This window comes from Hippichthys cyanospilos, chromosome 7 (genome assembly GCF_059441005.1).
Source record: "Hippichthys cyanospilos isolate Australia breed blue-spotted pipefish chromosome 7, RoL_Hcya_1.0, whole genome shotgun sequence".
In the NCBI taxonomy this organism is placed as follows: Eukaryota; Metazoa; Chordata; class Actinopteri; order Syngnathiformes; family Syngnathidae; genus Hippichthys; species Hippichthys cyanospilos.
This window is the reverse complement of record NC_142375.1, coordinates 8,027,543-8,044,652: the sequence shown is the minus strand read 5'-3', so window position 1 is coordinate 8,044,652 and position 17,110 is coordinate 8,027,543. Positions and strand designations below refer to the sequence as shown.

The 17,110-nt window shown below is 38.7% G+C and overlaps 1 long non-coding RNA gene across 1 annotated transcript; it reads left to right on the top strand.

Moving 5' to 3' along the window:
• Positions 1 to 252: 252 nt before the first annotated feature.
• On the top strand, positions 253 to 12,253 carry LOC148420878 (uncharacterized). The gene is made up of 3 exons (XR_015866085.1): positions 253 to 384; positions 7,239 to 7,358; positions 12,125 to 12,253. It is a non-coding gene; the product is annotated as an uncharacterized LOC148420878 (long non-coding RNA).
• The last annotated feature ends 4,857 nt before the right edge of the window (positions 12,254 to 17,110 follow it).

The window sequence follows — 17,110 nt, the reverse complement described above, 5'->3', positions numbered from 1 at the left end:
ATCAGCCATCTTTGTCTGCACTTATCAGTGCAGCTGTTTCCGTGGACACATTGTCCGTAGTTAAAAAAATGAGAAAATAGGTCCTAATGTCTCAGTGTTATATCCCTTGAGTTCTGAGCTTAACTGAGACCTGCATCTATCATCTCCGAGGCAGAGGTCCGCTTAGGTAGGTGTGTGTGTGCGCTTGCGTGTGTGTGTGTGTGTGTGTGTGTATGTGTGCATGTGTTCATCTCTTCAGCAGAATCCATCCAACTGGAGGACAACTTTGGAAAAGATAATCCAGTTCTGCCACCCTCACTCACACCGGGAGCTAAAGCTTCATTACGATCAACAGCTGGAGAGACACCTTGCTCCATCCATCATGACGCTGTCAAGGATTCACACGTAAGCTCTTGTAAAACCATCACACATGCACTCAACGACTGAGATCAGAACACCACTGATGTTTTCAAGCTAATTAATTGATTCAGTGTGGTGATTTGATGTAATAATCTTGAAATAACTGCTTGTTACAACAAATAGGAATATGAGATTTATTTTTGAAGTCATTTGTATTTGACAACAACTGCTCTACACACATATAATCATATATACAAATATAAGACAATAACATTGCATCCATTCATTTCTCTACCTCTGTATCCTCACTAGGGTAGAAAGTGAGTGGAGCCTATTCAATACTGTATGAAATTTGGCAAGAGGCTGAATACACCCTGAACTGATCACCAGCTGATTACAGGCCACAATAATTCAGTCGTAGATAAATTAGCATTCAAACCCATGGACAATTATATAGTCTTTCAAAAGAATATCTGAACTCCACACAAATAATAACCATGACCGTTCCTGGACACAGACACAAATGCCACAAATAATTCTCAGTAAATACAGAATTATTACATAGGTGTCAAAATCCAGTCCTCGATGGCCGGTACCCGGCATGTTTTCATACCTTCTCTCTTAAACACACCTGATTCAAATGATTTAAATAATTTTCAAGCACCTGCATAGCTTGCTAATAAGCTATCCATTTGAATCTTGTGTGTTGGGGAGAGGAAACCAGAAAATATGCAGGATACCAGCCCTCGAGGACAGGAATTCGACACCTGTCATTCAATAGTTTGAGCAAATGAATTTTGCCCTTATGATTTCTTTTCTCAGTTGACCATCATAAATACTGACATAAAATTCCAATACTACTGCAAAACAATGGGCCTATTGTTTATGAAGAAATTGCTGTGACTTCAAACTTCACTAAGAAACACCAGCAAATTGGTATCGCTAAAGCATTTGGACACTGATTAACGATGAAAAAATGAAATGAAAAATACATTAAATAAAAAAATCTTTATTTTTCACATTTCTGCATGAAAAATACCATTATTATCTTTTATTATACTTTATTATTATGTCTATTGTGTGAAATGTAAGTCTGCTCAGGGAAGTGAACAGAATACGAATTTCATTGTGTAGTGTGACTATGCATATGACAATAAAACTCTTGAAGCTTGAATGCTTTCATTAAATCTCTATCAAAAGTGGCTGTGGTCGCTCGAAACAAGCACTGATTCTTGTAAAGAAAGTGGTGGGTGGGGATGGAGTCAGCTACCTGGAAATAAGCAAAAGAAATATAGAGCAAGTTAATCTTTTAAATGACTGGACAGAAAAAGACAAGTTTCACAGGAACGACATTCCAAAATAAACCAGTCAGAATTTACTTGATCTTTGATAGAGGACTTTTGACATAAAATAATTACTTTCTTCCTCTAATTAAAGTTGATGAACAATAAACATTTGTGTTTTTTAAATGTTTTATTTCTTCATAATAAAGTATTTATTAGTATTTATAATTGCAATATTGCATTCAAATAAGTATAACTTAGTTTTGGGGCTTAAATGTAGTAATTGTGTTTCTATTAATTTCAATTAATTTTGTAATTTGAAGTTCTACTACATTTTCATTTCAACATATGTAAATTCAATACTTACAAACTTACTGAATGTATAATATGACTCTGACTTCTCACCAAGAATTATGATTGCCTTATGAATGCATGATTGCCTTATGAATGCATTTGTCACAAAGCAGCAAATTGGCCGGGAGAAGAAAAACATAAAATACAAAACAAACAATGAAGCCTTCTGCAATACTCATGTTTTGTACAAAAGTGAATACCCTAAATGGCAAGAAAAAAAAAATCCCAAGTTTGTATTTTTATCAAATTTCTATATTCACAATACTCGGATGAATATTTGAAGACACTTAGCACATATCTTATATTTTACAACCGAATCACTATTTTTACAACCCTAGGCCATCTTTGAAGATACTTGGGCCTTTTTTTTTTTTTTCATGCCACGAGAGAGGTCGTAGTACAGGGTTGCTCAATGTGCCAGCTTGTTTGACATTGCGCTTCATGAAAAAAAAAAAATGAGGGAAAAAAAACGAGGTTCTTCGCTAAATCCAGACGCACCTATAGTATACTATTAATTTCACCCACAGGTCCTATGTTATCATTAATATTAAGTATACAGGTTGTCCTTAATTTATTCCTGTGAATTTAAAGTGTGAGCTAGTGGACCATTTTCGTGTTGATGTCAGACTACATCATTCTACATGAGCAAGCTTCTGTCATTTTCACTTCCAAGAGGACCAAGTTAATATTGTTTACCTTGCTCCCTATATTCTCAACGATTAGTGATACAATTACATTTACAGTATTTGGGTCATGCTTTGTTGATTAATCCATTGTACAGATATCTTACGTGGTTGTGGGCTTGTGTTTTAGTCACTTTTTTTTTGCAAAAAACAAAGGGTTTAAATAACCCTGGTTACATGTAGACAAGGCCGTAATCTCCCACCAGGAAGTCATGAGAGACGGCGTGCGTGCTAACTGCCAAAACTGTTACGGTAACCCAGCTGCAGTTTAACTAAATATCAAGGCAGTGATTTTCAAATAGTGGGGCGGGTGACGTGATGCCGGGGGGGGGGGGGATAACCCCAGGGAAAAGGCTTTGTTTTTGTTAGGTGTCATTGTAATTGTAATAAGATAAGAATGTTCATCTTTTTTTTCCAGCCGTTTTCATGTACTTGCTTATTTCTTTCCGTTTTAGACTAAGCTGTAACCCGTATAAACGCTGTAAAAAAATTAACAGCTGTTGAAAGTTGATTTATATTACTGTTCTCCCGATCTGTAAGATAGCCGAGATATCTTATAGAAGACACTCATTTCGACTGCTTGTATCCAGGATCTCTTTCGTTTGTTCACAACCCTCAGCTCATGACCTTAGGTGAGGGCAGAAACATAGATCGACCGGTAAATATAGATCTTTGCCTTTCCGCTCAGCTGTTTCTTTACTACTGTACAGCACCACTGTACAGCACCACTGTACAGCTCACGGCGCAGCACGGCAGACGTTGCCCTGATCCACCTGTCGATCTCCATTCCATCCTACGCTTACTCGTGAATCAAACCCCAAAATACTTAAACTCCACCTAGTGACACAGGGCCTCGTTCCTGACCTAGAGCAGGCACTCCTTTTCCGAGGATCTTGATCGATTGGATCTGGATTTGGAGGTGTTGATCTTCATTTCTTCCGATTCAGACTCAGCTGCACACCAATCCAGTGACAGTTGGAGGTCTGGCCTGAAGAAGCCAACAGCACCACATCATCAGCAAATAGCAGAGAGGCAATGCTGAGACCCCCAAACTGGATCTCCTCAAAGCTTGGGCTGCGCCTAGAAATTCTGTCCATAAAAGTAACCAAGATAATCGTTGACAAAGTGCAGCATTGGCAGAGTCCACCCTCACTGGAAAAAAAATTGACTTACTGCCGGAAATATAGACCAAACTCTGACATAGACGGTACAGGGACCAAACAGCCCATTTCTGGGTCTCCAAGTACCCCGTGCCCCAGAAGCTCCCCCCTCACAGAACTCCCTGAGGGACATGGTCAAATGCCTTCTCCAAGTCCACAAAGCACATGTAGACCTCATTTGACTATTTTCTTGTTCATTCCAATGTCTGTCTGAATGTATTCATTTAGTTATTTGATGTGCCGGTTTTAACACATTTGAGGCATTGATCATTTTAAGTCGTTTCGAGTTTATTCCACATTCTCTTGTCACATTTTTCAACCTTAAAACACTGACCCTGTTCTGACAAGTTGAACAAATACTGCAACTGCTTGACTGACACAAAACAAGCCAAAGCAGTGTTTCTGTACTTTCTCATACTCTTTCAAAGTGTCAGTCCAAAAGCGTATTCAGAGTTTTCCCTGCAGAAGAAAGGACAATAGAACAAGAACTATAACTATATGTGGGCCAAGAGACACATTGTTGACCTAGAGACATTTTCGTCTTAAAAAAATCTGGGTAATGTTTTGAATCATGATGTCATCATTGGTCTGGTTGACATTGTACACAGCAATACACAATTCATGAAAGAAAGGCCTAATACACTCCCATATACGTTTGCTCTTTTTGCTTAAAAGCAAGTGAGATGTTTGATTCTCTTAAAATACTGAGCAAAAAAATCAATCATGTCTATAGGCTTTTATGATGGAAAATAACGCAACCATTCGAAAAACACTTAGCCTGTGTTTTTACCAAACCTAATGTTAACCACATGACACAATAGGCAGTCTAGCAGTGCAAATGGGTGGTGTTTTCTTTCCGTTTTTCCAATTTTCTTCAATTGCTGTAAAAGAATCCATTTAGAAAATTTGCACTGTCGTGGGAGTGAACACAACCGACTTAATTTCCAGCCAATAGAAGTAGTATTTTGAAGCATGTGTACTACTGTGTCTAAAACAGATCATTCTTTACAAGCCGATGGTCGATTTCTTCAGACAGAGAGAGAGAGAGAGAGAGAGAGAGAGAGAGAGAGAGAGAGAGAGAGAGAGAGAGAAAGAGAGAGAGAGAGAGAGAGAGCAAGAGCAAAAGAGAAATTTGCTATGGTTTTCAGTGGACAATAGCAAATCTATAAAACATTGGCAACTATATGTCAACACCAGAAGGGTCCGCATATTCGGTATTTGATCAGATGTGGTGGAAAAAGCGACTCCCTCTCAACAATTAATTCACATTGTGATGCAAGGACACAACAAGGGTAGGTAAGGGGAATATTCTTTTTAGAGTCATACTTTATCATTTCTAAATACAAACACAAACACTCTATTATCAGTCACGTAGAAAGCAGGCAAGGGCAGCCTCGAGTACAGCGTTCCAGGCACATCATCAAGAACACGGAACATGCCGGAAAAGGTTCAGTGTCGGCACATGGAGACTCACAATACTTCATGGAGCAGTCACGCTCGGCATCCACTGACAGTGTGAGGGAGTCACAAGCAGTTGAACCCCTCTATAGCAAAACTCCAACACGTGTGTTTTCCATTCTCTCTATTGCTAAATCAAATTATTGTTGTATCTCGATGTCTTGATTGGCGGGTTTTTTTTTGTGTATCATGTGTGACTTTGTGTAGAATAACTGTGGTCAACTTCCAAACTGGCATGTCTGTATTGTGATTATTACAAACCTTCTTTTTACTCTCTGTGTCCTTGTTTTTTTGGATGGATTGGCATAAACACAAGAAACTTGCTCGGCTACACACAAGACACAAATCGAGATCCAACACGCAATTTGTTTTGAAATTTTCCTCCTTTTGCTTTCCGTACCATATGGCGATGGCGATGAAACGTGGACTTCTCCTGTCTGATCCAATGTAATATAACCAGCGATTGCTGGACCTACCAATTACAGTATATTAAAAAAATGTTGACGTGATATATATATATATATATATATATATATATATATATATATACTATATATATATATATATATATATATATATATATATATATATATAATTCCTCATGGACAAAGAGATAACAGTTGGGTTGGAGCAGAGAAGATTTTTGAAAGTGAAGGGAGAGAGGGCAGAGGTGTCCAAATACACTTCTCCCCATCATGAGTGCTCGTGGTGTTGTGTGCATGCTTTTGTGTGTGTGTGTGTGCGTACATGTGTGTGAGTGTGCATGTTTCCTTGACAACCAGAACAATGCTGAAAGGCTCTTTCACTCCAGTATTGGATGAAAATAATTTCCTCCATCATGCATTTAGAGAGCAATTAGCGAGTCAGACAAGGAATTTATTTAAAACCTGGTAAGTCGCTCCAGCTTCAGAAAATAGAGGGGTGGACGCGAGTGAGGGAGGGTGCAGGAGATTGCAGTGGAATTTTAATGCATAACAGAGAGCAAGAAAGAGAATCTAAAGAATATAAGAATGTCAACTTATACTAAGGAGATGTTTAAGTGCAGTCGGACCTGAAAGTTGACGCCCGATTATTTATTGCTGTTTGTTTCTTGCTGTCTTGTATTCGAATGTGTTCTTTGAATCGTATTCAGAGATGGTTCATATCTTTATTTTGTTTTGCTACTTTGTACATTTCCGAGTTTGTGAATACCTCTTCTTTTGCCTTGCTACTTTGTGATTAGTGTATCAGGTGGCATCCTCCTATTGACTCAGAATCCATCTTCCCGTACAGCGGTTATTTTCTATTTCTATTTATCTACACCATTTTTGGTTCTTACTTTGCAATTGTGATTTCTTGAATGTTTTGAGTTGATACTCTATTATCTTTTTGCATGTTAGATGCTTTTTTTGTTCGCAAATGTTCTGTTCTCATCTATTTGAGTCCTGTCTGCTTGGGGTAAACTAACTATGATTATCCGACATTCACATCTGTGGACAATTAGGAGTCTTTAATTAACCGAGCATGGATGTTTTTAGAATGTGAAGAAACATGAGGAATAAAAGCAAAGGGTTGAATTAAGTGGTTTCACATCACTGTTTGTGAAGTAATTTTTGGAATTTGTGCCTCATGCCTCACATGGAAAGGCAAACGTGAGAATCAAGCATCTGCTGACGGTCCCAAATGGTTTTTCAGCACCAGTTTACTTTTGTTCAAGAGTGCCAGGTTTCATTTGATTTTTGAAGAAATGCTACGCTTTAAACAAGCCTTCAAATGTAGGAGGATAGAGACACATTTATGATAAGGGACTGAAAATATTCTCCTATCTTGAAATTCCAAATATTTCTTCTGATATCAGTACAATATACACCACTACACCGCCTGGTGCCATGGATGTGCAGTTACACTTCACACGGCAAAAGCAAAGCTTGTTCCTTTGGGTCAAGGGTGACCAAACTATGTCCTCGTATCCTGTTTTCCAGGTTTCTTTCCGGTCAACAGCTGATTCAAAAGATTAGGGTCGTTACCAGGGTTCTGCTGAGCTTACTGATATGATACTGGCATGGTTGCCAGGGCACCCCAGGACACAAAGACGCAAAAAGGTAATTGTTTTGTTCTGGGCAATTAGGAGGCCTGAATTAACAAATGTGCATGCTTTCTGGATGGTGGAGGAAACCTGAGTACTGAGAAAAACCCACACAAACAAGTGTCAAGTGATCAATGCATGAATAATTAATAACCTGAAGCAAGGGTTTTTATTCTTTAATTATTCATCTTACTGAGACATTTTGGACAATTATATGCTTCCAACTACATTGGAACAGTTGTGGGAAGGACTAGTTGAACAAAGAAATGTCTGTACACAAAAGTCTTGCTTATTTAGTTTGACTGAATAAATCGGGAGCCTTGACCTACAAAAAAAATGCTTTCGTCAAAAGTTTTAGTCCTGAAAGTGCATCATTGACCAAATTGCAACTCTCCTTTGGCTCAGCACAGCCAGCGGGGGGACAACAAGCTATAGTGTGCTCTAATAGACCACGCAAGCAAGTTCACATTCATTGTGCATTGTCCCTCAAGACAACATGTTGACCCACATTTAATGTTTCAAGGCTAATTTTGATAACTTTTCAAGAACCACATAAAATGCAAGGTGAAATGACCTGTGTTTTGCCATTGCTTAGAATATTTTGGCCTTCAGATGAAAGTCCGTTCACAATGGACAAACCACCTTTCCCCCAATTTGTATACGCATGACCATATCAAATACACCTACATATGCAAACACCTCATCGAAGCACGAAGAGCAAAAAATATTGCGAGCAGCTGCCCAGCTCTGTTTTGAACAATGCCAGGCTTTGTCCGTAGTAAACTAAGTCACGACTCGGGCATGTTTGCAGGACAAAAGGCACAAGAAGTCATGGAGTTGGGCAGTCAGAGAACTGTGTTGTGCTAATAATGAGGAGGAAGGCGCTGGCATTCCCACTCATGGATCAGGGCCACAGAAACAGATGTGAGGGAGGGAAGATGTGTGTGCGTGTGTGTATAAGCACTTTCATGTGTGTGAATGTGCGCTTGCATTCAGGGGAAGAAGGAAAATAGATGATAGTCCAGCAAAGATATGGTAAGGTAATGTGGTGCTGAATAAACAAAACAAAGTGTGGGCACAAAGCATACTCTCAGCTTCTAAATAAAAAATGTCTCATGCAGCATATTAGCATTGTAGAAAAATATGGGGGGCAGAGAGAATGGAAAAAGGAAACTGGGCTAAGAAGGAGGTACCAGCGAAGGGCCAACATTGAAAATGTGAAAGGGGTCTTTGTTTGGCCTTCTTGTTGTTATTTTAAGCCCTTCAATCTCAGTGAAATCAGCGAAAAGACACTCCGCACACCTTTTAACACACAGCACACCATAGAGATGAGAAAGCAGAATGACACCTTTCTCCCATTCTACTATTTCTCATCACACAGAATGTCTTGCAGCACTTTCACAAAATACTCCCCAAGCTACTGCCAACTAACTACAGACATACTGAGCAGACAGTCCTCATGGTGTGGTGGATTTGCCTCCTTGTAGCCTTATCAGCCTTATGCAACGCTATGCAATAGTGTGACCAATCTCGAGCAACCCTGGCGACGGCCGCATTGGGTTAGTAGGTGCAAAAACTGGCAGCAATCCCCAATGTTTTCGTTGTGTTAGTTTGCCCTATTTTCACAGCTCTGTGCTTCTTGCTGTCTCACAGAGCTTTTTCTGTCTTTTAGAATCAAGTCAAAGGCATTTAGGGCAAACTCATATGAGAATGAGTTTGTAAAAATTGCAGCATTTTCTTTACAGAAATTCTGCATGATGTTATCAAAATGATACAAACAGAAGTTACATCACTGTCAGTGAATCACTGACGTCAGGCAGAAACATTGATCTAACAAATGATGTCTTTTCAGTAGACCCCAAAAGAGGCAAGTTTACACACATACACACACACGTATACAGTATGTATATATATATATATATATATATATATATATATATATATATATATATATATATGGCGTCCCTGGCCTACTTTTTCACATTATGATGTGGAATACTGAGTTTTTTCATCCCCTCTTTAAGGTAATTATCCCACTTTATGGTTAACATCAACAACTATCATGACCTGTGGGGTTGGTTGTGCTTTGTTCTGCCTCCCTCTTGAGGCATTTTTAGGTAATTGCTCTTATTTTCTGTTGGCGTCAAGATGCCTCTGCTGCAACGCGTTACTTCAATGCTGGTCTGCTATTGGTCAGAATCTTGACTCTGACTAAGATACTTGTCTACTATTGGTCAGTGTGATGAGGTATGTATAGATATATCCACCCATCCATCGATTTTCTAGAGCCATTTACTGTATATTCACAAGGGTCGCAGGCTTGCTGGTGCCTATCCCAGCTGGCATGGGGCAGTAGGCGGGGGATACCCTGAACTGGTTGCCAGCCATTTGCAGGGTACACTGAGACGAACTGTACACAAGGGGACCAAAACCGCCAAAATTAAAACATAAATAAGTAAATAAATAATAGTGAAAATAAAAGATATATAAAAAAGTCCAAATCACAAACATGAGTATTATAAGAAGCAAAACACTTCTTCGCTCTTATTTATTCAAACCGACAAATACCGTAAGATGTTTTAGCAGCTAATGGGCTTAATTAATACGTAATCTCTTGTTGCATAGGGGAAAATAACTTGTTCATTTTAAACAAAACAAAAGTATTTGTTTAGATTGTTATTTGTGGCCCAATGGTGGAAAGTGCAGAAGCTTGTTGCAGGGAGGAAGACATTAGGGTGGTTTTATTTTAGCTGTTGTTTGACGTGGTCTGGCTATTTGTTGATTTTTAAATATAATCACAGATCAAGTAAACATTTGTTATGTGAGTTTCGAAAGCTGCATGCAGTGTCCAACAAAGTCCCTGACTTGTCCCCTTCCTGTGGCACCCTACTTGGGCTGTCAGATGTGGTTAATGGGACTCCCGTGGCCTGGCGTTCCTATGGAGAAGAGTCCTGCTGGTACATACACACTCATATGTACACACATAGTGCTCCCTGAGAGGCTTGTCATCACACAGAGAAACCTGCTGGCCTATTGTAGTTCTGCATGTAACTGGAATCACCTTTTATGCTACTCAAACACACAATGCACAACAAGTTGCTCAAAGCCTCAAAAACGAGTTGGATATCCTTGCTTGGATTTAAGCTAGTAAGCACCAATTTTTGCCTATTTTTCGCATTTTCTCCATCTCAAATCAATCACAGCTATACCACCAACCCTCTTTCTCTCTGCTTCTGTCATTCTCAATCTCCCTTAAGCCCTACCGACATTCATATCACTAATGCCCCTTCATCCAGACACCCCCAACCCTCTTTTTCCCCCGTCCATCCCTCTGGAGACAACTGGCCCATAGATTGTGTTCTCCCATTGAGCAGACTTGTCCCCATGTATTCATGGACATCACTGATGGAGTGGGAAGTCTTTGTCAATGGGTCAGCCTTCTGTAACCCCCCTCTGACCCCACAGCTTACCCCCACACACCCAACCTCACACTGGATCCTTCTCACTTGCCATATGGCATGGGTAATGAAGGCCTGACAAAAGCTAGCTAAAGAGGTGTCAGAGAGCTTTTTATATGGCTTTGGGTGTGCTGCATCAAAGACGCTGAACATCCAGTCATTGGGCAGGGTCCAGTTGATGAAATTGATTGCTGTTTGGGGAAGGCATTGAAAGCACAGGCTAGCAGAAGGAGGGGTCTTTCCACCTACCACCATCAAACTCATTGGCTGAATGAAGAGTAATGAGAAGAGCCAGTGATTGGAACACAATGGGTGCACACTTGATTGAGTGTTGAGCAAAGCAGCTTTATCTTCATCAGTCATTCACCAACAGCAGATGTGTTGTTATGACAACACAGTTATCATCCTGTCATCATCTTCCATGCAATTTTTAAAAAAAGTTACAGTGTCATTGCTGTCATCTTCAACACAAGTCTCTTCAGTAGTTGCTCGTAGATAAGTGTAAAAAACATATAAGAGTTTATATGGCAGTCAAGCCTTCAGAAAAATCCCAAGTTGCAGAATTTTTGTGAATTCAATTTGTTTATCATGTGAAATATATATTATCCCCAACATTGTAGCGTTGGTCTCATTGTAGTGTAAATGGACTTATGTCACACTTTCTACACCATATGGTGCTCAAAGCACATTACAAAGCTTCCCATTCCCCTATTCATACACCAATGGAGGCTGCTGCCACTCAGGGCGATGCCAGGTCCACTGGGAGCAAATTAGGGTTCAGTGTCTTGCTTAAGCACGCTTCGACTTCGTTGCCAGGGTCAGGAACGAATCCACGATTGGCAGGCGAACACTCTACCACTGAGCCATGCCGCCCTAGATGTGTAAAGCGTGGTTTCCCACTAGTTAAAATATACACATATGCAATGTGCTAAGTGTACAAATATAAATAGTGCTACATTTTCACTTCAATGGTTTTTGCATGATAAAAAAAAAAATCTAAACCAAACTCAACTTCATATGCATTTTTAATGTATAATGCTTTAGCAACAAAGCATTATTAACAAAATATGAAATAAAAATCTTTTCTACTGCAGAATTTATTGTTTCTCATTGTCACTTTGCACAAAGGAGGTTTTATTCAGTCTTCATTCACTTATTGCACATGTACAGGGTCCGACACATCTGTAGGTTTAATAAAAGACAAATAAAGTAAAGGAAGAAAAACAGTGCTTTTATTTTTGAAAAGGACATATAACGCCTTTTTTTAATGTCTTTTGGTTTTGTTTTTGTATAGTGCCACTAATTTTTTTTGTTTCTTTTTCAGTTGATTCCATGAATTGGACTGGTGAACATCGCACTTGGATTGTGGAATCCTTTGGTCAAAGCAAACCAATCTGTAACTGCAACACAACGAGCGTTTGCACTTCAAACTTGGTTGACGCGATCGTAACACGATCTTGTTATGGGTTACCAGCTTCAGAGCTACTGGATCTGCATTGAAACAAAAATCAACCTGCTGGCCTTGCATTGCCAGAACGCCAGAAAATGTGGCAGTGGTAAGAGCTTCAGTTCAACAGAATGGCATTATATGTACTTTACGGAAAAAAAATAAACAAAAAAAAAACTTTATTTCGTTACTTTGTCTTTTATTGAACCTACAAATGTATCAGATCATTTTGCCTGACCCCGTAGTTTGAAGCTATAACAGAATGTCACATCACTCTGATCACTTCAGGTCACCTTTCCAATACGCACTAACATTTCCAGTTACAAAGTGCATTGATTCCTCTTCAAGTACAGTACAATAGTTTGTAGATGGAGTGGCACTCTTAAATGGACGAATGTGTGTACCCAACACAGTTTATTTGTTGGGGAAATAGAGGAATACTTTGGTCCTAGGGTAAATATAAACAGCATCTTTGTTATTCAAGTTCAGTATTGTACATCGAGAAAAAGAAATTGCCATTGCAGTATTTTCTCTTGCACTTTGATATTGATTCAGAAAGTTTTACCCCCACAGTTTCAAATCAATTGGGCAAATTTCTTGAATCGATTCATCTCCTGGCCAGTGGGGAGACACTTTATATGTGATTTGCGTTTTATGGATGGAATCCATGTCCAACTCAAAAAAAACCAAAAAAAAACATGGCAACAATGCAACAAACAGGAGCCACCCGAAGTTAGTGCCTTCTATTTTTTACGTGAAACTTCTGGTCACTAGGAATTCCTTTGTAATTTTTCCTGCACGCCTCCTCCAATTTCTGTTTGTGCAAATAACGCAAGGGATACGATGGCCATCTTCATATGCGAGGAAATGTGGGAAACCACTACTACTCATTTCACTTATCACAGGGGTTTTCTGGTCCTCATTAAATGTGAAAAACGAGGGAACACTTCACCTTAAAAGCAGCACCACTGATTGATGGATTTCACTTTTCTCTGTCCTTAAGTGATGGAAAAAGTATCTGAGTCAGCCAAGCAAACCAGTCTTCGCTCTACCTACAGGAAAGAATGTGTACGAGTGGGTTTCCTGATGTGTATAAGTACACAGCAGGGTGAGCCTCATGCCCTATTTCAGTCAAGCCCGATTTCATCAAATGCCAGAGCATGAGCTATTCGTCTCGCACTGGCCCTTGGCTTCACAACCTGGAGGTGAGAGGAGGCCTAATTGCTGACATAGTGTAAGATTGTCTTCGAGTCTCCAGCCCTACAAAAAGAGCTGGCGGAAACAAGTGTCAGAATAATCGAGACATTGGGTTATGTATAGTCCGGGGGAAAATAAAAGTGGGGAATGCAGCTGCGTAAGCATTAAAGATCAATAAGTCACTTGAAACTTGACAGTGATTCTGAAAAAAAAAGAGATTTCTCTTATAATTTTTTGTTTGTATAGTGTATTGTATTGTGTGTAGATTTTTTTTTTTTTAACAGGCTGTTCACAAAGTATAATATACTGCACAGTGCATTGAAAGGTGTTCACCCTGTGATATTTTTGTAATTTTCCTTGTTTTTCCTGAAAGGCTTCTACCAAGAAGCACTGTTTGCAAAATAGCCATGGTGACTAAAGAACTTGTCCATCAAGTCAGTGACACATTTTTGAGAAGTACAAGTAAGAGAACACTCTTAAGTCTGCCTCTTGGTGTTGGAAAGAAGGGTCCATCAGGAAAATTTAATCCCTCATTCATGAGAGGAAGTGTGGTTCCGGTCCAGGCCATGGAGCAATGTACCACCTCTACAGGATCTTTGATGGTGCATGGAAGTCTAAACTTGCTTTGGGTACATGGAGGAACCGTTCAACCATGTCCCCAGCTGATCTCCGGATCAGAGTTTGGCTCACACTGCCAGCTGGAAGTTTGATTTGTTTCCAGTGAGAGTTGGACTCCGCCAACGTTGCTCTTTGTCAATAATTTTGTTCATAACTTTTTATGGACAGAAGGTCTAGGTCCAGCCAAAGTGTTGCTGGCTGCAGAATCTATCTCTGCTTTTTGGAGATAATGTGGTTCTGTTTGCTTCCACTAGCAAAAAGTTGCAAAAGTGAAGGTTATTTTATTAAGTATACTTGACTCTAAATATCATTATATATAATATACTCTAACCAATGTCCTCATACTGTACCATAAAATATACTCATTTAAGAATAGTCCATACTAAATTAGAACAAATTAAGTTATTAAAAATATATTATAAGTACACCACTACCGTATCGGTCTAGTTGTCAACTTCTAGTCCGCACTTTAGTTTATAGGTTCATACTACAAACATACTCATGTATATACTACTCTTAGAAAGTCACATAGATCACTACTGATTGTTACACACTTCTGTGGGTGAAATTTATTTTCGCCGCAGAGGGAGCAACAAATCTTTGGTTCCAACTCTAGATGTTTAGTTCAAGGAAGCAGTGGGTCCTATATCGTATTTTTTGTATATGACCCAGCTGGGGACGGAATCCTTAACTTCCTGGTCCAAGAATAGACACTCTACCACTGAGCCAGGATACTTCTCTTAACGCTATGTTGACTAAATGTATTTTGATAGATGTCCACTTTTCTTATTACAAATTCATGAAAATGTCTAGCTTCAATTGTATTTCATTAGCACGTGTTCAATTTGACTTACATTTTGTGCGACAAATGAGTTTGAGTTCACCGCTGTGTGATATGGACACTGACTGGGGCACAACCAAAAACAGAAGGAAAGTAGAAAGTAATAACAGCACGGATGAGCATGTTCAGCAGGTCCACTCAGCAACAAGCGTATGTGCTATAGATAACTGGTTGCTGCTAAAAAGGAAAGGAATGAAGTCCTTGCTGAATAAGGAAGCAATATGCAATTCCATTTGTTCATTCTTCTGTTTTACTGCTGTAGTTGAGATCACTGGACCAAGAAGCGTGTTACATTGACCGGTTGAATAATCCAAGTCTAACTGCAGTCATTGTTCTCGATTTTGATTCAGAGCTAAGGGCAGTGGCAACACATGAAACAGTTAAGAGCGTGCACACGTATATGTTTCAGGGGCTAATAAGGGTGCCGGTGTGGGATTTGCAAGTTCAAATGAACACAGAAAAAGACAAAAAATGAAGTGAAAGTTCATCATCAGATGGCCCGAAAAGATAGGATTATAAAAAGACAATTATTGGAAAGAAAACCAAGGACGGCAGCGACTGCTGTCCTTGGTTCTCTTTCCAATTAGTGTCTTTTTAATTTTGTTAAATTATTAGGATGGTGAGACTACTGTTGTATTATTTTAATTATTGCAATAATGAGAATAAAAAATATTGTGCTCAAGATGGATTTTTAGAACCTGTTATTTAGAATATTGTCAGATTGATGTTTTATTTGTCAAGTATGAATTCAAAAGAGATATTGTTCTCCCCATTTAGAGAAGGCACGCCTCAAATTGGGAATGCAAACGATATTGAGAAAATATTGCCATCATAACAATACGTATGCTGTGCGAATGCAAAAAACAAAAAACACAATAATGTGCCGATCAATTCACATGCATGAATTATTAAGATTCAATCTAACTATGCCCAAATAAATGTGTATCTCCATCCATTAGGAAAAGTGTATATTGAAGCATGATAATATGAAATAACTAATTGCCAAACAAAAATATTGCGAATTCACTTTGTAAACGTGCAGAGCTCAAGCAAGCCAATACTGATATATTCATTGCCTATAGGCTCATGCACCTAATATAATTTGCACTAAAATGTTGCAGATTAAAGTAGATTAATCTTTTTAATTGTCTTAGTAATACAGGTAAGGGGACATAGCTTTAATTACATATTTTGCACTATTCATATACAAAGTAACTCAATGTGGCTTTAAATGTGTATTTAAAAGCAACATAGTTAAGATCATTTCATAGAAAAGTAAACCAATCAAAATTAGCTTATGAAAACTTCTGAAATAACTTACAGTGTATTTTGGGAAGTGTTTATTTAAAATGTTCTAAAATAGTCGCACATGTATGGCAAAGCTATTATGAACACAAATTAAAGAGCGCTGTGTTGCGGAGAAGGAACAAATGTATATCGTTTATTAAGACAAAACTTCATCCATTTATGTTTTTTGTTTCACTGGTTGTAACAAAGCAAGCTTAAGACATGTCAAAGGAATTATTTGTGAAGGCAACATGCACACAGAAACAAACAAACAAATAATGAAACCCAACACCAATTAAATAAATAAACGATTAACATTCTCAACCTGCTAAAACAAATCTTGCTGGATATTAAGCAATGTTGGGCAAGTTACTTCAGAACTGTAGTGCATTATTTATTACTAATTACTGTCTGTACTGTTATCGCAACATGTTGGATACACAGAGTATGTGAACGTTGGTCAAAGGCAAGCCAAACTCAATGTCTCATGAGTCAGGTAACTTTTATTGCAATTAAATAACTGAAATTCACGTACATTGGAAGTGAAATTGAAATAAAAACAAAATCAGCAATAGGCACTGCCAACAATAAAACCGTGTCACAAATGACTCTTGTGGAAAGGAATATGCATAGATGCTAACATTAGCTAGTGATTAGCAATGCTAAACACATTCGCCACCTTTTTATATGGTAATAAGCGGTTATCATGCATATTTGCTGAACAGAAACAATGCCTATAACACTTAAAACACAAGACTTAAAGCCATTGCTTTTGGAGGGGCAAGGAAGCAACAACACAAATGTGATTTCAGGATGATGATTTCCGCGATGCATTGTTTATGCTTTAGGCAGAAACAGTACGTGTATTTCACAATTTCAGTGTTAATATTCAAATTCTGGTTCAGTCGACTAGGTTAGGG